Here is a 19,192-nt window from a genome sequence, read left to right as displayed (position 1 = left end):
GTAAAATACAGGGAGCGAAAGGCCATTTAAAACTTACACGGAAACCAGATGCCAGTTAAAAGAGGCGAGGAGCATGAAAGGGAAACAGTGGTTGAGAAGAGAGTGAGACAGAGCTATAGCCGATACCCGATGTTATTCAATCTATACTTTGAGCAAGTAGTAAAGAAAACCAAAGAAAAAATTGGAGTGGGAACTGCACTTCAGGGAGAGGAGATAAAAACTTCGAGGTTTGTCGACAACATTGTAATTCTGGCAGAGGCAGCAAACGACTTGGCAGAGCACTTGAGTGGAGTGGACAGTGTGTTGAAAGGCGGATATAAGATTAACATCAACAAATGCAAAACAAGGATAACGGAATATGATCGAATTAAATCAGGTGATGCTGAGGGAATTCGATTAGGAAACGAGATACTAAAATGGAACCACACGACCGCTATGGTCGCAAATTCGAATCCTGCCTCGGACATGGATGTGTGTGATGTCCTTAGGTTCAAGTAGTTCTACGTTCTAGGGGACTGATGACCTCAGCAGTTAAGTCCCGTAGTGCTCAGAGCCATTTGAACCATTTTGAACCATTCTAGATACTAAAAGCAGTAAATATGTTTTGCTATTTAGGAAGGAAAATAATTAATGATGGTCGAAGTAAAGAGGATATAAAACGTATACTGGCATCGGCAAGAAAAGGGTTTCTGAAGAAGAGGAATTTGTTAACATCGAATATAGATTTAGGTTTTAGGAAGTCCTTTCTGACTATTTGTCTGGAGCGTAGCCCTGTATGAAAGTAAAACATCGGTAATAAATAGTTTGGACAAGGAAAGAATAGTTTTTGAAGTGTAGCGCTACAGGAGAATGCTGAAGATTAGCTGGGTAGATCACATAACTAATGAGGATACATCTGGAGGGGTTTGTGGCAGAATGTGACAAGAAGAAGGGGTGGGCTTTTAGGACACATTCTGTGCAAATTACGAATATGTTATTATTCATTTATTATTTTCATACTCTTTATCCTGAGAAAAGGGAAAAATCATTGCGTAAGGAAACTGGAAATAAAGACAGGATACACGAGTGAGCCGTGGGGGAGTCGCTAGCGTAATTGATTCTCTTATCTAGTAGGGGCAGTAATCCCGTTCGTTCTGGCATGCGCGTTTTCTCTTGTGTTTTCCTCTTCTGGCCGCTATTTAAGCGCGTCGTTTCCGGCTGTGGTTCTCTTGGTTTTCCGCTCCGGGGCCCTAGTGGTGGTGCTTGCCCGTTGCTAGGGCATATGTTGCCTTGGCGCGTCTTGGAGTGGCCGTTACGGAGGAGCATTGGTTGCTCGCGGCGCTGTGTTACCATTTGAGGAGTGTGTCGGCGTCGGGCTGGTGGTGATGGCCTCCGATGCACTACCAAGTGTGTATATTGTACTGCCTGATGTTGGGTGCCTATGTATGCTATGTGGATCCTCGTCGTTTGCTGCTACCAACGGTGGTCATCTGCTGAAGTTGGGTTTGATAAATCTGATCATAATTTGTGTACACAGCCGGAAACAGTAATTTGTATGTGACTATCCCCGCCGTGACGGGAATAAGGAATTCAGTTTTGCTTCCGGTATATAGTGAGTAATAGTGTTAAAAGGCAAAACACTGCTCAGTGACGGTTCAAATGGTTCTGAGCACTATGAGACTTAACGTCTATGGTCATCAGTCCCCTAGAACTTAGAGCTACTTAAACCTAACTAACCTAAGGACATCGCACCACACCCAGTCATCACGAGGCAGAGAAAATCCCTGACCCCGCCGGGAATCGAACCCGGGAACCCGGGCGCGGGAAGCGAGAACGCTACCGCACGACCACGAGCTGGCTCAGTGACGGGAGCACTGGGCGTGAGTAGTGTGAAGGCTGCATGAGTCAGTCTAGGATAGCGCGCAGGCGATGTTTAGTGTTAAGACAGTGTGCTTGTAATGTTACCTGATTATCTTATGATTTATTCTGTGGTCTCCGTCTGAAGAGGCCGTGACTTTAGTGTCTTCTATTATGGGTTTTTATGCTCTTGGTTCGGCAGGCCGTTAACCTCTCCAGACTTTTTGCTAGTTATTGGGTCTGCCTGTAAGAGTAAATAATTGTGAGCGGTAAGGAGTGAACAATTTTGCCCGCTATTTGTTTGAGGTCTTGCATGTGTTAAGGGTATAAGTTTAAAAGGGAGGGCATAACTCTGAAATAGGAGGGTTTGTGTTGTGTCCTTTGGTTCTCTGTCTTTTTCTTTTTTCTTTTTCAGATTCGCTGCTCGCCCCAGTAGTTAACAGAAGTTGACTATTTTCTCTTTTAATTATATGGAGATTACTCTCGTTAATGTGTTCGGGATGTGCCAAGTTGGTCCCTCTTGTATTAGGCTGGGTCATCCGTTGAGGTATGCCCGCTGTTGCGTGGAACTTAAAACTATTAAGATAACTGTCTTTTCTGCCTAAATATTGTTCATCATCATCATCATCATCATCATTTAAGACTGATTATGCCTTTCAGCGTTCAGTCTGGAGCATAGCCCCCCTTATACAGTTCCTCCATGATCCCCTATTCAGTGCTAACATTGGTGCCTCTTCTGATGTTAAACCTATTACTTCAAAATCATTTTTAACCGAATACAGGTACCTTCTCCTCGGTCTGCCCCGCCTTCTCCTACCCTCTACTGCTGAATCCATGAGTCTCTTGGGTAACCTTGCTTCTCCCATGCGTGTAACATGACCCCACCATCTAAGCCTGTTCGCCCTGACTGCTACATCTATAGAGTTCATTCCCAGTTTTTCTTTCATTTCCTCATTGTGGACACCCTCCTGCCATTGTTCCCATCTACTAGTACCTGCAATCATCCTAGCTACTTTCATATCCGTAACCTCAACCTTGTTGATAAGGTAACCTGAATCCACCCAGCTTTCGCTCCCATACAACAAAGTTGGTCGAAAGATTGAACGGTGCACAGATAAATTAGTCTTGGTACTGACTTCCTTCTTGCAGAAGAGAGTAGATCGTAGCTGAGCGTTCACTGCATTAGCTTTGCTACACCTCGCTTCCAGTTCTTTCACTATGTTGCCATCCTATGAAAATATGCATCCTAAGTACTTGAAACCGTTCACCTGTTCTAACTTTGTTCCTCCTATTTGGCACTCAATCCGTTTATATTTCTTTCTCACTGACATTACTTTCGTTTTGGAGATGCTAATCTTCATACCATAGTCCTTACATTTCTGATCTAGCTCTGAAATATTACTCTGCAAACTTTCAATCGAATCTGCCATCACAACTAAGTCATCCGCATATGCAAGACTGCTTATTTTGTGTTCACATATCTTAATCTCACCCAGCCAGTCTATTGTTTTCAACATATGATCCATAAATAATATGAACAACAGTGGAGACAGGTTGCAGCCTTGTCTTACCCCTGAAACTACTCTGAACCATGAACTCAATTTACCGTCAACTCTAACTGCTGCCTGACTATCTACGTGAAGACCTTTAATTGCTTGCAAACGTTTGCCTCCTATTCCATAATCACGTAGAACAGACAATAGCTTCCTCCTAGGAACCCGGTCATATGTCTTTTCTAGATCTATAAAACATAGATACAATTCCCTGTTCCACTCGTAACACTTCTTCATTATTTGCCGTAAGCTAAAGATCTGGTCCTGACAACCTCTAAGAGGCCTAAACCCACACTGATTTTCATCCAATTGGTCCTCAACTAATACTCGCACTTTCCTTTCAACAATACCTGAGAAGATTTTACCCACAACGCTGATTAAAGAGATACCTCTGTAGTTGTTAAATCCTTCCTGTTTCCACGTTTAAAGATTGGTGTGATTACTGCTTTTGTCCAGTCTGATGGAAGCTGACCCAACTCCCAGGCCATTTCAATTATCCTGTGTAGCCATTTAAGACCTGACATTCCACTGTATTTGATAAGTTACAACTTAATTTCATCCACCCCAGCCGCTTTATTGCACTGCAATCTATTGACCATTTTGTCCACTTCCTCAAATGTGATCCTATTTCCATCATCATTCCTACCCCATCTACCTCGAAATCTGAAACATTACTGATCGCATTTTCACCTACATTGAGCAACTCTTCAAAATATTCCCTCCATCTGCCCAAGGCATCCACAGGATTCACCAGCAGTTTTCCTGACCTGTCCAAAATACTTGTCATTTCCTTCTTACCTCCCTTTCGAAGACTGCTAATTACACTCCAGAATGGTTTCCCAGCAGCTTGACCCATAGTCTTTAACCTGTTTCCAAAGTCTTCCCACGATTTCTTCTTGGATGCTGCAATTATCTGTTTGGCTTTGTTTCTTTCTTCAACATAACTTTCTCTGTCTACCTGGGTTCTGGTATGTAGCCATTTTTGATACGCCTTCTTTTTCCTTTTACAGGCTGCCTTGACCGTATCATTCCACCAAGCTGTTTGCTTCATCCTACTTTTACACACTACTGTTCCAAGAGATTCTTTAGCCACTTCTAGTACTGTGTCCCTGTACCTTGTCCATTCCTTTTCCAATGACTGTAATTGACTACATTCAACTAACTGGTACCTTTCTGAGATCGCTGTTATGTACTTGTGCCTGATTTCCTTATCCTGAAGTTTCTCCACTCTTATCCTCCTACATATGGACCTGGCCTCCTGCACTTTCGGCCTCACAATCGCAATTTCACTGCAGATTAAATAATGATCAGTGTCATCAAAGAATCCCCTGAATACACGTGTGTCCCTCACAGCCTTCCTGAATTCCTGATCTGTTATTATATAGTCAATGACAGATCTGGTTCCCCTGCCTTCCCAAGTATACCGGTGAATGTTCTTATGTTTAAAAAAGGAGTTTGTGATTACTAAGCTCATGCTGGCACAGAAATCCAAGAGTTGTTTCCCATTCCTGTTGGTCTCCATATCCTCTCCAAATTTAGCCATAACCTTTTCATACCCTTCTGTTCGATTTCCAATCCTGGCGTTAAAATCACCCATGAGCAGAACACTGTCCTTTTCCTTTACTCCAACAACTACATCACTGAGTGCCTCATAAAAACTATCCATCTTATCTTGATCTGTCCCTTCACAATGCGAATATACTGACACAATCCTAATTTTCTTGCCAGACACTGTCAAATCTAAATATTGTTGTTATACTTTAAAGTGATTTCATAAGTGAGTTCAGTGGAATAAGTCACTATATAATTGGTGGAATTCCGTTGTTCTATGACCTGTTTAATGGCCTTAGGTTCCCACTGGGGAGTTTTCTCTTTTACTTAAAATTTGTTGTTTAATATTCTGTACTGTTGCTTGTTTTGCCAATGGTGATTTAGTCCCGATAAACTCCTGTTAAATATGTGGGCAGTTATGTTTGTCATCTATGTTTATCCGGGGCTATTTGTTATTTAGCTAAAAGGAAGGATCTTTACTTAACTTGCTTCATTCCATTTACTTTTGTAAAGACTGTATAAAGTTTTTAATTGTATTTATTATTCGTGGCTACTGGAAGGCCGGTTTTGTAAAAGATTTTGTAAAATTGTTTATGGGGATATGTGTAATAAGTCTTTGTGAACTGTAAGCCTGTGTTGTTTTCTTGTGATTGCCCTTTGTAACTGGTTTGAGGATTGTAAATTTCACGTCGCAACTAGAACTTTCAATGAAATCAGTTCAATCATTTTATTTATATTACTGTGTCTATATTTGTGACAAACGTAGTGTGTAACGTATGGAATACCGCACGAATCTGGATGATACTGGTCGTCGAAATATGGAAAAACGTAATTATTGTGATGTATAGGTCACAGGTAACGGACGACAACTTTTTGTATATTTCTGGGTTTTTTTCAGTGTGTCAGTTACAAAGCAAACCTGATCTACGTTCATAAACGGTTCTCAGGCATCTGTGTAAGTTCCACGCAACAGCGGGCACACCCCAATGGATGACCCAGCCTAATACAAGAGTGACCAAACTACTAGGAACAGGGGACGCACCTTGGCGCAGCCCGAACATAGTAACGAGAGTAATCTCCAAATAATTACAGGAGAAAATAGTCAACCTCTGTCAACTACTGGGGCGCGCAGCGAATCTGAAAAAAAGAAGAAGACAACTAACCGTGAACGAATGTTTCAATTTTTATGCAATCTTTTCTAGAAGCAATTTATTTTGTTCGATGATGTTTTTATAAGGTCCTTCACATGACTATAAAAATCATCGCATGGTCATTTTGGATTAACTACCCTATAACGCACGTTGGGGGATCCTCTTCACCTTCAAAGTGTCCTCGTGCAAATCCGGGCTCGTTTACCCTCGCCATCAATCGAGGAGCAAAGAAACTGTTCTTCTCACACTATGGTTTCAAGACGTCAGTTAAAAATTCTTGTATAGTGCTGTTGTGACTTTGCTGGTCTTCGGGAACAAAAAAGAGGCCAGTACCAGCTGCGAATTCGGTCGTCTGGAGAATTAATTTTCAGACTCGATTTTCTCGAGAACTATTAAGAGTTGAATCTTCCTGTTTACATATATTGAAGTCCCAGCCGTGGTCTGCACACCCTGTCAATATCAATCAAATCGGCTTGTGAAGTTCGTACAGTCCCCTTGTGAGCCACAGACGTCTGTAAAATGAGCCTGGCGGTATGTCACGAGGTAGCCGATTTCTAAAGTGGGATGGTAATCGAATGAGACGCATGGGACTTGGCAAATCCGAGATTACACAAGACTTCGGATTCCGAAATCAAAATTTTCTAGTGTGGCTCTCCAATATCGCAGAGACAATGTTTCCACACGTGAAATTACCACGGTAGGAGACGACAAATATTTGACGAACGCTTGGTTTCCACAGAGCCATGCGGGATGACCGACGCTATTCTCTGAGTCGTATCACCGCCAATTGAAATGTGGGCGTCATTTCAACCAGGATTGGACAAAGACAAGCTGCAGTTGCTGACTCATTTTCTGACACCTTGAAACACAACAACTGGGATGGGTCTGCGAATGTCGCCACTAAATCATCTAATAGCGACAGCGTACACCAGGGTGCGGTGAATCTCCATTTCAAGTGCGCGGTAGAGAGTGGAGTATGCTTCATGAACACATGATCCCACTTGTCAATAAGACTGTGTCCAGCCAGTGGTCCTCGCTTGCCTTCGTAACGGCCACTGCGCAATGACGCATGACTCTCTTTTGTAGTGTTCCCGGCGTCACATTCACGGTGCAGCATGTTTTAATGTCCTGTGTGTTGTATTCTGGCAGGAGGCAAGTATATGGTCTCCGAGGGACTTATCCTCCAACTCAAGCGATGGCGAAACAGTAGCACGACGTCTGTTGATATTTTGTGTGGCCAGGACTCCCGCCCAGTTTAATTGAACGGTGGTTTTAATATGTTTTTAGTGGCTGACTCACCAGGCTTCCTACTGACTTCCACTCTTTTATTAAATCCTTTAACATGTATCAACGGTGTGACTATATCTACCGGAACATGTATGTAACATTTTATATTGCTGTAGCTATCGTTATATGACCTTTTCTTTTCGTTTTGAGAAGAGTACTGCTCATCCACCAGTACAGCGATCTTGTGAATGGCCGCTGATGTCAAAGCCGCCTAGAGCCCGACAGTTTTAAATGCATCCATCCGTCCAAACAGACAGTGTGAGGCTCTGTTATGGTCTGAGCTGTGTTCACATAGTCTCAATTAGGCCGCATTGTACCACTGCAGAGACCAATCACAGGGGCAGGATATTTGGACGATCTTGCAGAAATCTGCACCCCTGTTTGAAATCAGAGTACTCTGATAAAGACACAGTGATTCAAGAAGGTTATGCATCACACACAAGAATTGTACAAAGATACCGTCATTTGCCCATAGGGCAGAGTCCCTATGGACACAGCAACAAGCATCCCTGGCGTAAAGAAACAACTGGAAGATTTGAAAGCAAATAAGCCACCAGGTCTGGCTGGAATCCCAATTCGATTTTACAAAAAGTACTGTACAGCATAGGTCCCTTACATAGCTTGCATTTATCGTGACTCCCTACCCCAGCACAAAGTCTCAAGCGACTGGAAAACAACGCATAGTAAAAGAACGCACCCGCAAAATTACAGCCCAATGTGCCTAACTTCCGTTTCCTGCAAAATACCTGAATATATTCTCAGTTCGAATATAATAAACTTTCTTGAGACTGAGAATATTATGCAACGAAAGAGTAGTGACCCAGAAACTGTCAAACATTATAAAAACTACTGTGCTATATTAAGAAAAGTTATTAAAAAATCCAGAAATATAAAAAGCACTTGCCCGCGAAAGGCAAAGGTCCCGAGTTCGAGTCTCGGTCGGGCACACAGTTTTAATCTGCCAGGAAGTTTCATATCAGCGCACACTCCGCTGCAGAGTGAAAATCTCATTCTGGATCCAGAAATATGTGTATCATGTCTGAAATCAGCAACTCTGATAAATTAAAACAATTTGGAATATTATTAAAAGAGAAACAGGTCAACCAAGAGCACAGCAAGACAGTATTACCATCAAATTGAATGAAAACTTTACGAACAAAAAGTCAGAAGTTGAAAATATTTTTAATAATCATTTTCTAAATGTTGTGGATATAGTAGGATCCAGGAGTTCATTAGAAGATGCTAGGCTGTTAATGGAAGAGGCCATACCTATGCAATTTGATACAATTGAAATCTCACCCACTTCTCCCTTTGAAATTAGGAAAATAATTAACTTGCTTAAAAGCAAAAACTCACATGGAAGTGATGGCATTTCTAGCAAAATACTAAAAGCTTGTTCTCAACAGATAAGTAAGATTCTCAGCCACCTGTGTAACAGCTCTCTGGAACAGGGCATTTTCCCCGATAGACTGAAATATGCTATTGTTATACATTTGCATAAAAAAGGGGATAGATCTGATGTCAACAGTTACTGTCCCATCTCCCTTCTAACAGCTTTATCCAAAATTTTTGAGAAAGTAATGTATTCAAGAGTAGCTTCACATATCTGTAAAAATGAAGTACTAACAAAATGTCAGTTTGGTTTCCAGAAAGGTTTTTCAACAGAAAATGCCATATATGCTTTCACCAATCAAATTTTGAATGATCTGAATAACCGAACACCACCCACTGGGATTTTTTGTGATCTCTCAAAGGCTTTTGATTGTGTAAATTATGAAATACTGCTAGACAAGCTCAATTATTGTGGCATGAGTGGGACAGTGCACAAATGGTTTAATTCGTACCTAACTGGAAGAGTGCAGAAAGTTGAAATAAGCAGTTCTCATAATATGCAAACGTCAGCACATTCCTCAAACTGGGGAACTATCAAGAATGGGGTTCCACAAGGGTCGGTCTTGCGTCCTTTGTTGTTCTTAATATATATTAATGACTTGCCATTCTATATTCATGAAGAGGCAAAGTTAGTTCTCTTTGCTGATGATGCAAGTATAGTAATCACACCTGACAAACAAGAATTAACTGATGAAATTATCAATAATGTCTTTCAGAAAATTACTAAGTGGTTCATTGTAAACGGACTCTCACTGAATTTTGATAAGACGCAGTACATACAGTTCCGTACAGTAAATGGTATGACGCCATTAATAAATATAGACCTTAATCAGAAGCATATAGCTAAGGCAGAATATTCCAAATTTTTAGGTGTGTCCATTGATGAGAGATTAAATTGGAAGAAACACATTGATGATCTGCTGAAACGTTTGAGTTCAACTACTTATGCAATAAGGGTCATTGCAAATTTTGGTGATAAACATCTTAGTAAATTAGCTTACTACGCGTATTTTCACTCATTGCTTGCATATGGCATCATATTTTGGGGTAATTCATCACTGAGGAATAAAGTATTTATTGCACAAAAGCGTGTAATCAGAATAATTGCTGGAGTCCACCCAAGACCATCCTGCAGACATTTATTTAAGGATCTAGGGATATTCACAGTAGCTTCTCGGTATATATACTCTCTTATGAAATTTGTTATTAACAACCAAACCCAATTCAAAAGTAATAGCAGTGTGCATAACTACAATACTAGGAGAAAGGATGATCTTCACTATTCAAGATTAAATCTAACTTTGGCACAGAAAGGGGTGAATTATACTGCCACTAAAGTCTTTGGTCACTTACCAAATAGTATCAAAAGGCTGACAGATAACCAACAAGTATTTAAGAAGAAATTAAAAGAATTTCTGAATGACAACTCCTACCCTGTAGAGGAATTTTTAGATATAAATTAAGAAAAAAAACAAATAAAAAGCTATAAAAAATTTAAAAAACCAAAAAATTAAAAAGTTGTTTTATTAACTTAATTATGTTTTTTTAAATTAATTTAATTATGTCATGTATTGGAAAATTTGACTCGTTCCACATCATTACGAAATATCGTGTTCATGATCCATGGAACTAGTATTAATCTAATCTAATGTAACTAATCTCACGGTTTTAGACAGCATCGATCGTGCGAAACTCGGTTTGCCCTTTTCTCACGTGATACAATGCGAGCTATGGATGAAGGGCAACAGGTAGATCGCATACTTCTAGATTTTTGGAATGCATTTGACGCGTTGCTCCACTACAGGCTGTTAACTAAGACAAAAGCGTATGAAATAAGTTCACAGATATGTTAGTGCCTCAAGGAGAACCCAGTATGTTGTAGTTGACGACGAGTATTCATCAGAGTCAAGCGTATCGTCACGAGTGCCCCAGCTAGAGTGATAGGACCGCTGTTGATCTTTATACACATAAATGATTAGGCGGACAGAATGGCCAGCAATCTGCTGTTGTGTGCTGATGATGCTGTGGTGTACGGTAAGGTGTCGAAGTGACTGTAGGACAATACAAGATAACTAAGAAAAAAATTGTATTTGGTGCGATGAATTGCAGATAGCTCTGAATGTGGAAGAATGTAAGTTAATGCGGATGAGTGGGAAGAACAAACCTGTAATGTGCGGATATATCATTAGCACTGTCCTACTTTACACAATCAAGTCGTATAAATATCTGGGCGTAACGCTGCAGAGCGATATGAAATGGAACGAGCATGTGATAACTGTGTTGGGGAAGGAGAGTGGTCGACTTCTGTTTATTGGGAGAATTTTACTTTAGGAACGTTGGCTCTCCTATAGTGGAGACCGCATGTAGGACGCTGATGCGACCACTTCTTGAGCACTGCTCGAGTGTTTGGGATCCGTGCCAGGTCAGATTGAAGGAAGAAGACATCGAAACGGTTCAGAGGCGAGCTGCTATATTTTTTACCGGTAGGTTCGAACAATACGTCTTATCGAGATGCTTCGGGAACTGAAATGGGCATCTCTGGAGGCAACGTGACGTTCGTTTCGAGAAACACTAATGAGAAAATTTAGAGAACCGGAATTTGGAGGGGACTGCCGGACGATTCTACTGCTGCCAAAATACACTGTGCGTAAGGACCACGAAGATAAAGTACTAGAAATTAGGGTTCATACGGACGCATATAGACAGTCGTTTTTCCCTCGCTCTGTTTGCGAATGGAACAGGAAAGGATATGAGTAGTAATGGTAGAGGACACCTTCCGCCACTCACCGTACCGTGGCTTACGGAACATCTGTGTCAATGTAGATTGACACCGCTCCGTGACTGCACACAACTGCTTCACGACCACTGTTTGACCTGCAGATCACCAGATCTGAAATTCATGAAATGTATTCGCAGTTGAAATTATAGACAATTATCAGCTATATGATGTAATGACGACAATGAAATTTATACCGGACCGGGACTCGAACCCGGATTTCCGGCTTATTGCGAGCTGTCGCCTTACCTTTAGGCTAACCCACGAGCAGACCCAGATTTCCGTATGTCGTCAAACATGTGTCTACAACCTGTACTCGTACGTCCATTATGTACGTTCCCGTACAGGGGAGACCTTTTAGGCCGAGCGGTTCTAGAAGCTACAGTCTGGAACCACGCGACCGCTACGGTCGCAGGTTCGAATGCTGCCTTGGGCATGGACTTGCTTCATGTCCTTAGGTTAGTTAGGTTTAAGTAGTTCTAAGTTCTAGGGGACTGATGACCTTAGAAGTTAAGTTCCATAGTGCTCAGAGCCATTTGAACCATTTTTGAGACATTTTAATTGAAAGTCGCTTGCCCGGTGTCAGCTGATAAATATGGTATTGCAGTGCCTGTGTCGTTCCAAAGTACAATGCAACACTCCTTCGGAAAAGCATGCATTTATAAAGGAATACTACATCGTACTTCGGAACATCACAGGGACTGCATTATCGTGTGGATCTGAAATTAGCATTAATGAGATTCTGATGAACCCGGCACCGACTACACAGCGACAGCTCAGGTTAGCACAGGTGGGTCAGTCTCTCCTCATCGATTCCGACACCTCACAAACACCATATGGCGACGTTATATTGCAGGTGCAAAGACTCGCTAAAGAGCGACTCGCTAATTAACGTCGCTTAAAGAGTCTTCCCACAACGTTTGACCACTAAGCTCTACAGTTTCATATGTACTTATAATGAGTACCACGACATTTGTTGTTGTGTACATTATGACAAACGCAACAGAGTGAGTTGGCGCAATATAGCACTGGACTTGTATTCCCTAACAGCAGGGTTCAAATCCTCCTCCCATTATCCAGCGGTAGAGTGTCCATTGTTTCTCTAAACCGATTAAAGTCAGATGTCTGTGTAGTTGCTTTGAAAAGACATAGACGACTTCCTCTCAGATGCTTTGCTCATTACCACATTGTACACTACTAGCCAATCAAATTGCTACAGCAAGAAGAAATGCAGATGATAAACGAGTATTAATTGGACAAATATATTATACTAGAACTGACATGGGATTACATGTTCACGCAATTTGGGTGCATAGATCCTGAGAAATCAGCACCCAGAACAACCACCTCTGGCCGTAATAACGGCCTTGATACGCCTGGGCATTGAGTCAAACAGAGCTTGGATGGCGTGTACAGGTACAGCTGGTCATGCAGCTTCAACACGATACCACAGTTCATCAAGAGTAGTGACTGGCGTATTGTGACGAGCCGTTGCTCGGCCAACATTGACCAGACGTTTTCAATTGGTGAGAGATCCGGAGAATGTGCTGGCCAAGGCAGCAGTCGAACAGTTTCTGTATCCAGAAAGGCCCGTACAGGACCTGCAACATGCGGTTGTGGAATATCCTGCTGAAATGTAGGGTTTCGCAGGGATCGAATGAAGGGTAGAGCCACGGGTTGTAACACATCTGAAATGTAACGTCCAGTGTCCAAAGTGCCGTCAATGCGAACAAGAGGTGGCCGAGACGTGTAACCAATGGCACCCCATACCATCACGCCGGGTGATACGCCAGTATGGCGATGACGAATACACGCTTCCAATCTGCGTTCACTGTGATGTCGCCAAACACGGATGCGACCATCATGATGCTGTAAACAGAACCTGGATTCATCCGAAAAAAAAATGACGTTTTGCCATTCGTGCACCCAGGTTCGTCGTGGAGCACACCATAGCAGGCGCTCCTGTCTGTGATGCAGCGTCAAGGGTAACCGCAGCCACGGTCTCTGAGCTGATAGTCCATGATGCTGCAAATGTCGTCGAACTGTTCGTGCAAATGATTGTTGTCTTTCAAACGTCCCCATCTGTTGACTCAGGGATCGAGACGTGGCTGCACGATCGGTTACAGCCATGCGGATACGATGCCTGTCATCTCGACTGCTAGTGATACGAGGCCGTTGGGATCCAGCACGGCGTTCCGTCTTAAACCCCCCCCCCCCCCCTGAACCAACCGATTCCATATTCCGCTAACAGTCATTGGATCTCTACCAACACGAGCAGTAATGTCGCGATACTATAAACAGCAATCGCGATTGGCTACAATCCGATCTTTATCAAAGTCGGAAACGTGATGGTACGCATTTCTCCTCCTTACACGAGGCATCAAAACAACGTTTCACCAAGCAACGACGGTCAACTGCTGTTTGTGTATGAGAAATCGGTTGGAAACTTCCCTCATGTCAGCTTGTTGTTGGTGTCGCCATCGGCGCCAACCTTCTGTGAATGCTCTGAAAAGCTAATCATTTGCATATCACAGCATCTTCTTCCTGTCGGTTAAATTTCGCGCCATCTTCGTGGTGTAGCAATTTTAATGGGCAGTAGTGTATTTCGCCTAATGAATAAATTGTCTACTGCAAGCTAAATTTTAATCCGTCTCCCTTCATAAGAAACACAGTTCTTTTCACAACATATGAAACGTATTTAAAGGTATAATGAAGGTAGTATCTGTTCCAGAAAGAACAGATACCACCGATGACCGTGCAGCTACAATGAAATGATAATTAAATCGACACTCTAGCTGCAAACAGGCGCTGATATACATCATTGGGGACATTTTGAAAATGTGTGTCGCGACCGGGACTCGAACGCAGGATCTCCTGCTTACATGGCAGAGGCTCTGTCCATCTGAGCCACCGAGGGCACAGAAGTGCGTGCGCCTGCACTGACATATCCCTTGCACGCTCCCCGTGAGACCCACATTCCGAACATGTCCACACCACTACATTCGTAGCGCGCCTAATAGATGTTTGCCCATCACACTCATTACTCGTAGCATATTAACCTACCAAGTCCCGTACGAGATGGGGCATAGCGTGTGCGTTCGCACAAGAATGTCAATGGCCGGGTAGCCATATTTTAACTATATATGGGCAAACATCTGTTAGGCGCACCACGAATGTAGAGGTGTGGACATGTTGGGAACGTCGGTCACACTGGGAGGTGCAAGGGATAAGTCCCTGCAGGTCAACTATCCTCTGTGCCCTCGATGGCTTAGATGGATAGAGAGTCTGCCATGTAAGCAGGAGATCCCGGGTTCGAGTCCTGGTCAGGGCACAGATTTTCAACATGTCCCCAATGACGTATATCAACGCTTGTTTGGAACTAGGATGTCGAATTAATTATCATTTCAATATTTGAGGGCTCTTTACTTCAATTTTGTTCTTTGGCTTTTCTGAGAGGCAGCTATTTTTGCCCTACTTCTTCTTATTTACATTCATAAAACCATTTTGCGAGTTTTTTGATTCTTCATTAAACTCAGGGCTTCATTAACGTGCCCAACTCCGAATCATGAGTCGTTCATTTGCCTCTATCTTTTAAACGTTATTCTAAAAGTTGTACCACTCACGTGCAGATTATTATTATAACTTTCCTCCTCCTGCACGAATAAAATGTTGATAACTTTATTCTTCTACGCGTTGTTTTCTAGAATAAAACGTCCAATTTAATTTAAACTCCACTAAAATAGAGACTCGTTTGTCCGCAGATCCTATTACGTGTGCAGTCTCTTCTACAAATTAATGAATTTTTAAGTTGGAGCTGGCGCTTTTCATCTGAACGCAGAAGCTGGAGAGATAAATTACTTCACACAGTTCTTCGCTAGCATATTACGAGGGTATGTTGATATAACTTTCGTAATGGAAGTATGACTTAGCAGCCATTATTTTCCACCAGTGACTCTCTCGAGTAAATCATAACATAAATTTAAAAATCACATTGTCATTTTACTTCGTGTTCTGATAATGTATGAAATTAGAAGCAGAGCGGTGAATGCTAGAAGTCTCTAGCTATGAAATTGCTTTTTTATGTGCTTTTTTAAAAGTCGTAAGATTCATTCTAGCTAACTGTCGTCAATTACACAATTCTATGCTTGCATACCCTGCTTATGAAGTCTTTTTTAAGACTTTAAAACTCCACATAAGTAATGTGGGTTCTTAACCATGTCGTTAAAATTAATTACATTTTGGCCGTTTTCATTAAATGCAATTATTCTGGAAATTAACAATTGATGTGGTACCAATAAGTAAAAATGAAATATATATACATGATCGTGTTTATTACAGATCAATGCCAAGCATTAAATGAAATGGGAGTATATATAAAAAAACTTAGGTGACAAGCCGTTACGCATTGCTAATCAGACATATATAGGGTAAGAGCCATTATTAAACAATAGTAAAGGGAGGGAAAGATAGAAATAGAGTTATGTTTGCATAAGACAGCAATGTCATCATATTAAAGTGACAGTGAAGCGAATTACTTAAACCACGTCAGTCATAAGAAACCGGTTCAAATGGTTCAAATGGCTCTGAGCACTATGGGACTTAACTTCTAAGGTCATCAGTCCCCTAGAACTTAGAACTACTTAAACCTAACTAACCTAAGGACATCACACACATCCATGCCCGAGGCAGGATTCGAACCTGCGACCGTAGCGGCCGCGCGGTTCCAGACTGTAACGCCTTTAACCGCTTGGCCACCGCGGCCGGCTAAGAAACCGGAAAACGAGTATGGAACCTAGTTAACGAAAGGTAGTCTGTGGTGTAAAATGCATATTAATCAATCTAAAACCTACTTATTCGAATAAAAATGTAAGTTAACATGCCGTTGTAAAACCCTTTTTCAACGTCTTTGTCTCATCGACAGCAGTAACCCTGGTCACAAGTAGTGTAATTCTAGTATGCTTACATGGTCAATAAAACGATCAAGTTCACAGCAATACTCCAAGAGAAGCAACTAGGTATTGACAGTCGAAACAATTGGTCACACCTGTAAAATATTTGCTGTTCCCCTAATAAACACTTACCAGAACGAATACATACAGTAAAGTATACAGTGTATAACACTCGTATTGTGAATATGATCTAGTCAAAGGTTGATTAGGTTAACTACACTCAGTGACATGCTTAACCACTACTTATTAGGACTTCTTAAAGTCTAACATGAATATCACCATTGCACCATGGGTCTTCCTCTGTTTACTCTAAGTCCATGTTCGGTCCTCATTAGACTGTTCACAGCCCTCTCTGCTCTAACGTTCCCGACCGGAGTGCCGGCGCTTGACTTTACGCCGGAACAGTTTACATGATTATTCGTAAGTACCTCGTGGGTTTCAAAAGGCGACATTCACTGAGGACAGCAATGACATTAACGATTCTTTTCACCCTAAATTTCAATTGCACTCTTGTACCTTACTTTACTTTTGTCATTTTTCTTTCATGTATAAACTGAACAGTAGGACCGAAAGATTACTACTATTTATTCCGAACAATCGCTTCTTGGTCCTCCATTCTTATTCTTGTCTCTAGGTTTTGTACATACTGTATGAGTTGTATCGTGCCTACTCGTCAAATATGGGGTGCCTCTCTCGGATCGCTAGACAACAGTTCAAGCAAATCGTATTAAAGAGTTTTATTACATAAAATAAATGACAATACTTAACTCTGAGAAATACATAGACGTGTCGCAAGCAAAGGGGGACATGAAATGTAATCAGTGTCTTTCAATACAACGATTCCAATACAAGTGAAATAATACAGTGGATGCATCTATCCAGGTCGCTGATCTTGACGCTTTTGTAGAACTCGTAGAACTGTCCGCGACCAGTCGGGTGCACCGTTTATGTTCTCTTTGCTTAGAGGGCACTGCCGTCGCGTTGTCGTCCTAGAGAGGGGTCTGTCCGCGTGCAATTGGCGGAAGCCATCTTCACAGCCCTCTCTGCTCTAACGTTCCCGACCGGAGTGCCGGCGCTTGACTTTACGCCGGAACAGTTTACATGATTATTCGTAAGTACCTCGTGGGTTTCAAAAGGCGACTGCACAAAATTACAAAATGTACGGAAAATAGACACATATCAGTGGTCAGAGCATCTCTAAGCTTTTAAGTCGCTTCAGGTATTCAGTACGGGCACTGTTTGTGACGCGACAAATGTCAAGACGTCATTGACGTAGCTGGCACAAATTACGTCGGAAGGAGCGACAACAGGCTTTTCACAATTCTATTCAAAATGGTTCAAATGGCTCTGAGCACTATGGGACTTAACGTCTGTGGTCATCAGTCCCCTAGAACTTAGAACTACTTAAACCTAACTAACCTAAGGACATCACACACATCCATGCCCGAGGCAGGATTCGAACCTGCCACCGGAGCGGTCACGCGGTTCCAGACTGAAGCGCCTTTAACCGCACGGCCACACCGGCCGGCTAATTCTATTCATTAGGTTGCCTATCTGTAGGCGTGAACTAATTGAGTGCGACAAGAGGGAGTGGGTGATTTGTGTACATATTCTGACACAACTTCTGCCCAATGCAATTACGACAAGGCGTGCATTAGGAATCGAAACTTTGAGAGAGGTTCCATGCAATAATACGTGTAACTTTTCTGTGTGCCTCTTAGTTTTCACACTGCCGTCTTCTGAATCCCTGAAGGTACGAATAATCCAGTATTTATCGATCTTTCACTATAGTTTACTCCTGTTTTCTCAGACTTACCAGCATCTTGTAGCAATTAACATTGTCGAATGCTTTCTCCAGGTCGATAAACGTTCCGTCAACGTCTCTTTCCCATTATCAGTAACAATGCCAGAACTGCCTTTGTATTGTCCTTACCGTTCTGATAACGAAACTGATCGTCATTTAACAGATCCTCGATATTCTTTTCCATTCACCTGTATATTATTCTTATCAGCAAACTGGATGCACAGTTTATTGAGCTAACTTCATAAAAAGACATAATTTCGTTATTAAGATCATTTGTGCAGAAAATGCGAGCGTTGTAGACACTGAGGTTTTCTTATGTATTCTCCGGTGTGTGTCTTTCATTTGAAATGTTAAGTATACAAGATATGCATAAGTATTATTGGTGTAACATCAATTTTCTTGTAAAAAAATGAAATGATCGTGTGGCATTGATTCCGTGAAGTTCGGCCGCCACATTGAGCGACTTACGCCTCGGTGACGATGAGATGATAATGAGGACAACTCAATACTCAGTCCACGGGTCCAGAAAATGCCTACCGCATCCGAGAATCGTACCCGAGCCCGGGGCGTGGCAGGCAAGCACGTTACCACACAGCTAAATAGGATGACTTTTTTTTTTTTTTTTTTTTTTTTGTAATTTGAGTTCTAGTCATTAATTTGTGCCTGCCTTTGTAAAGAAATTGTGTGTTATTGAAAGTAGAGTAGCATTTTTTAATGTATGCCCTTACTGCGTCTTTTTACCTGGTTCCATCGTGGTCAGTAAAACTTTGATTAACTGGCACTCTCAGGTATTCAGTTTGATAGGCCCTGGCGTAAAATGGTGCAAGATGTTCGGAATTTTGCGGGAAATAGGAGTAAGCTGTAGGGAAAGACATGTAATATACAGTATGTAC

This window comes from Schistocerca cancellata, chromosome 5 (genome assembly GCF_023864275.1).
Source record: "Schistocerca cancellata isolate TAMUIC-IGC-003103 chromosome 5, iqSchCanc2.1, whole genome shotgun sequence".
Taxonomy (NCBI): Eukaryota; Metazoa; Arthropoda; class Insecta; order Orthoptera; family Acrididae; genus Schistocerca; species Schistocerca cancellata.
The sequence above is the reverse complement of the archived record's forward strand: the minus strand, read 5'-3'. Positions refer to the sequence as shown.